Below are 6,038 nucleotides of genomic sequence, written 5' to 3'. Positions count from 1 at the left end.
ACGCTTAATAATATCGGCCGATACGTCTTTAATGAAACGATGCAAGTTCACATGGAAGTTCCGTATGAGAATTTGTTTCAATTTGCTGCATATATTTCGATAAGCGAGCGATACTCTAAAACGACTCAGTGGCACGTTGGCATGTACCAAAAATTATAATTCTAGTGTGAATTACATGCCAGTATGACTGTGACTATGGCTATAGCCACTGGCATGCGTCATCCAGAAGAACCCTATTGCTTTGTGATGAAGCCGAAGACGACTGTTTGCTCCTGTTCTTACCGTTGGTCGAGCCTTGCTAGCTCCAAAGGAAATCGGTCAAACATTTCATAAGTTTTCAGAACGTTTGTTCTTTCTGAAAAGTTGAAACTTACGGATTGATTGAAAATAGTCATCTAACAAAATCTATCAGGCTTTGTATTAAACTCAGATCAAGCAAAATTGTTTACAATGCTTGGAACAAGAGCAGCGACGTTTATTACAGCCAATCTGTAACCACAGCGATGAGCTAGCTAACGAAAGCAAAGAGCTCGCTTTGGTCGTATGTGGAGGAAGCTACTGAGAAAGCACTTTGGAGATTGGTTCGTGCGTTACCTTCTTAGGTAAAATTCAACGTTAACAGCCTGTTCTCAGCGATACAGTATTTGACAACTCTTATAGGAATTTCCTAATGTTAGAAAATATCGTTTTTTTTTTTAAGCAAATTTTTATTTAAACATTCTCAAATGTCTAATCATAAATACAGCAGCAATGTCCCTTAAATATAGCACCTCTTCTTAGTTACACTGTTTTGTTTCTTAGAATAGTACAGGGAACGCATGTTACGCACATAACTAGAACGAATCAGCATAAGCGGGTTGCTCTAAGTAATGTATATGGAGGCTTGCCTACAGATTGTTTACAGACGTCAAGGAACGCTCTGAGCACTAAAGGCTATCAATAGCTAGGCTTTGTCACTAGCCAAGCCTCGTATTTACTGTGGCTTATATAAATCATACCGCGCAGTTTTTAAAATACACCATTAAATTAACTTGAACACATGAAGTTGGCGTACATGCGAAGGACAGGTTAATACGATCAGCTGCATATTAATAGTATTCAATGTTTCAAGCTGTGCGTCCGGCACCTTAACCGTTAAGGACTCTTGACGGGTGACTTCCGGCTCAAACCTAGACTTGTTGATACAATGCTAGTCCATCATGTACTAAGAAGAAGCTAGTTGTATAAACCATATCGAGTCTCATTACTGTTTTTATTTCCTTTATGAAAGTCCTTAATATTTACACAGTAGATGGCTATACTTATTTTGTGTGCAATACGTAAGGAAAAATAGAGGTGTATGCGTCATTTTGTTTCTTTTTACCAAAGGGAACGTTGATTATAATAAATATTACTACCAAATCTTTAGAATGTTTGCGCCAGGTTAGAAATTTGGTATAATTCGCACTGCTGGATTTTTTTCCAAGTCACTTCAAAAAGTAGGGCTATTATAAGCAGCTGGGTATCTTATCTTACCATTTTATCGAATATTTATAGATCGATAAAAACTTAAAATAACCAGCTTATTTTTGTACTATGGTTGTATCTACACGTTTTAACGGGTCCAATATAGACTAATAGTAAGTTGCGTTTTGATAAAGTTATTGCATTATTAAAGTTATTGCGTTCTAGGGTCTACATGGCTTAAATGGGGCTACATACGCCGTGGCATTTCGACTGTACAGAAAAACTGAAAGAATCAGGCGGCCTCGAGGGTAGCATTCACCTAAGCAGGAAGGCGTATATATGTTCTAATTCGAATGAAAAAAATCAAAATGCCATTTCTGTGTTCGTGGTACATTATGAACGTTGTTGTCAACAAGGGATCGTACGTCGCTTGGACTGAACAATATTATAGATATATGTACTAGATCCTTGATAGCTATCATTAAGGACCAAAATTCACCATGGATAATTACATGGATACAAGAATCAGCAAGCTAGAGTTGGCCCAAAAAACTCATTATCATCGTTCACTATTACTGTTTCTCCTGTTCTCTCTAATGAAATGCATTTTGTAGATACGCAGGTGTTCGTATTGTACAGCAAAACTTTACGCGGCTCTATGGTGGGCGCATCGTGTTCCTTGGCTTGCTTAGCTTGGCAATAAATTACTACAAAGATCTTCTAGCCATCGTCACAATCCCTTCTAGAAGGAAAAAAAAACTTATTTTTTAGCTTTGATGAGTGCTTAACCTCTCCGCCTGTAATCCCTAGTTGCTATGCCATATGGCATGGGTGTCTGTCATGAATATTTTTTCAAAAATTAGTCCATTCACGGCACCTCATGTAAAAGTCCTTCTTTTGCTTTTCCTATATTTTAGCCAATAACAATCAGTAGGAGGACTAACGTCGTACAATGTGTTTCCATGCTCATCCGATTTGGCCGGAACAGACCTTCAGAACCATGCAGATCGTTTTGTTTCTATACGTTTGTTACTTACCCGCCGACATTCAGTGACTTGTTTGTCGTCAAGCGCCGTTTAGTGCTGATAGTTTTAATATCGCCCCAGCCACATCGCGTTGTTGCGTGACCGTTACGCTTTTCCGAATCTATTTTAAGCCAATATTTCACATATAAAAATAGGTAGTAGATCATTTTAATGCGTTAGTAATTGTTGAATATTCTAGACGTATAGCTCCTATACGCTAAAAATTACATAGGCAGTACGAGCCTGATCTTCAATGCTCGAGTAACAACGGTGTTGTCATGTTTTATACCTCAAACATAGACACAGTATCAAGAAACGATCGGCAGTGATTTGAACTCATCCTCGAATACGAGTGTGTTTGCCGTGTTGAGGAGATGACTTTATTTTCACGGATTTTTAGCAGTAAAAAAAGGTTATTTGATTTTTTCGGTAAATTTTCTATTTTCTCTAAATGAATTACTATATACGTAAAATAAATAATTCGTCAATTAATTGGTTAATTTTCGAAAAAAGCAATGGGCCACAAGAAAATTGTGTCGTTTTTACGAACACAGAATTAAAAAAGAAATCAAGTTCGCGCTGTTACATCAAACAGAGGGTATGAAGAAAGTCAGTACACCCTTATGCTACAATGGAACATAGAAGCTTGGCGCTCGCCTGCATTTAACAAACGAAACTAACCCATCCGGCTGCATATTGAAAATAGGTATTAAGTGTTTTTCGTTGAGTTATTAGGAGTTTGTCGCAAGCAATCTAATTTCATTTTTTGTTTTTTCTAATTTTTTAGACGATTTGCCTATATGACAGATATTTTTCTATCTCACAAACCTACGTAGCGAGCATTCTTGTAGACTATTGAAAATTGTTCACTACCCGCTTTTTGAAAAAGTCGTGCGATAGATAGATATAGAGTGAAAACTCTAAAAGTGAAGCTTTGATTGTACCTAAACAATAGGAAAAAATGTAACAACGAAATGTTATTATTGACGGCCATATTTACTCGACACGGCCGCCACTTATTGACAAATAATTTTCTAAAACTGCACGTATGTCAATGAAAAATGGCTGGCGTGAGCAGGTTAAAGCGTGATCCGATGAACGGTACAAGCACCGATTGCGAACGGAACTAAATTATGGGCTGACAACAATCGAAAGATGTCAAAATAGCTAGAGAGCCACAAAAAGCAAAAGGTTTTAAAATGATCACCGGTTGGAGCATATATCGATGATTCAATTGGCAAGTGATATTCTTTTCTCCGAAAGGACCGTTCATATCTGTATCAGAAATCTAGGCGTGTTAAAAGTGGCTTTTAGGGCCACTCTCATAAAATTTCCAGCCCTTTAAACCGAATTAAGGACCTTCTAATTTGGGTCTTGCTTAGATTGTTCGGAAACTGCATAAAAAATTGACACTAATGTAGATCGTTAATTTTGAGCAAAAATTGAATTCATGATTTTCATAAGGCTTCGGCGAGTATAGAGCTATCGGATAATAGCAGATCTTCAATAAACTGGCCAAAACGACATATTGTACTCCGTCACCTTGTTCTGGGTAGAACTGGCCTTCCTCCGAAAGAAATCACGCCCACATTAACACACAGCCCGCTAAAAGTTCATCCGAACGCAGAGAGAGAGCATAACTTATTGACGCTTGATATTATCGTTGTATATCATTGTCATGTAGTACGTTTCAGATAATGCGAAATTTCTTTTATCGTTGTGTTCCATTGTGCCAACTTATGCCTTCTCAAAGCTGTAGTTCCGTAAATACACGAAATGTTTATATTGCATTGAGATGAACGACTACGAATGAGCTGGGAGTACGTGAAAGCTCACTGCAGGGTTACTTGTATGGATAAAACAATACGGACTTCTTTTTCTCTATTTTTGCAAAAGTACGCCACCCGATAGGACCGCGCTTCATGAATAGGCTTTCGGACTAGGGCTTCGTACATTACGTTGACGGCTCGAAGAATTATCATTACATGTCTGACAGCTAAGCTAGAAACGATTGCTTGAGAGTCTTTTTCTACTTTCGGCCTTATCTTACGATTCCTTTTATTTATGTCTAGTCAGCAGTATGAGGAGGTCTATGTTATGACGCGAAAAAAATCGCCAGGATTATTGGATAGTTCTAAACGCTACTGAGAAACAGACTGCTGGGTGAGACATTGGCCTAGTGCGAAAGCCGTCTTGTGAATGTGAAAGCTTTGTCATGTTCAAAGAGTCGTTTGCGACTACGTTGACCTCGATAAAAAAAAAAAGTGCCCATGGCTAGAAAAGTTGATTTCGTTTTTTTGGCAGGGTATTTTCTCGAATTTCCCTTTTTTTCGTACTGATAAACAAGATGGATACGATTTTGTCCTTCCTTAAAGAATATATAACCGACTGTTCATGTCCAACTTGATAAATAGGCCTCATTCATAGGCTAAACCTATATGTACGCTAAGAAATCTACTTTAACTTATGGGGCAGTAGAACGTTTGCCACTTGGTTGATTCCCAACAAATTAAACTCTTCTGTACTCGATACTATCCTGTTGTGCATATAACGTCCTATTTCTTTGCGATTCTTGTAGAATTTGTCGCCTACAGATTCCACTGTTCTCCTGCTGTCTACAGATATTTTACTTCAGGTATTGACCCCATTACCGCGTTTAACGGGAACATTGCTTTTTTCTGAGGATAAAACTGCATTGTTAGGCATACCGCGTTTCGTCTCGTGAAGTTCAACTACCAGTGCTATTAATAACGAACGATATTATATACATTTATGAAGTAGCATGTAATCCAACCATGTATTTACTTCCCGATAATTTCGTATCATTATTGTCTGTTATATTTGGAGAACATTATTTTGACAGGCCTTATGCATAGTTGGCTAGCAGCCATAGGCGAATATGAAGCATGTGTATGTGCTTGGTATTTATAAAACGGTTAGGCAGCGTGAATACAACTTCATTGACGCCCCTTTCATTGGTGTCATCGCTTGGGCAATAGCAGTAGTTGTAGAAGCGGTAGTGACTGAGAAGTTGTTACGTGTGAATGTCTTATCCCCCTTCCTCGAACTGTCGCGTCGCTTGCTTCCGGAAGGATTGGGCACATAATGAATGACTACACCGCGAAGATATAGTAACAGGAACCAGCACGAGGGGCTGACAGCCCCCGTTCGCCGTGAGTCCTATCGCTTTAGCTCCCCATCAGCCTCCCTTCGCTGCCGCCCGACGACAGTTGCCTCGTTGACAGTGATAGCAATAAAATTAACATAATAGCGACAACGTTAACAACAAACACCAACAACAAAAGAAGGCAGCAGAAGTAGCACGAGAGCAATCTTATTGAGAGAATCTACAAGACTGCGATTGGAGTTAGCTTCCTGCTATATTATCCATTCGTACGTCTTTTTCTATACATCTTCGACTCGGTCCTTTTCAGTCGCCTAGTTATAGAGAGCAGCAAAAAAAATGAACAAAAAAAAAAAGTCTTCCTTTCGAAATACACCGGAATGTTTCGAAAAACAAGCAAGACTGCGCTGTTGGTAAGAGGAAATAATGAGGGTTACTTAGTG

The sequence above is a fragment of the Varroa destructor genome, unplaced genomic scaffold (genome assembly GCF_002443255.2).
Source record: "Varroa destructor unplaced genomic scaffold, Vdes_3.0 BEIS01000003.1, whole genome shotgun sequence".
Lineage (NCBI taxonomy): Eukaryota > Metazoa > Arthropoda > Arachnida > Mesostigmata > Varroidae > Varroa > Varroa destructor.
This window is presented reverse-complemented; position numbering follows the sequence as displayed.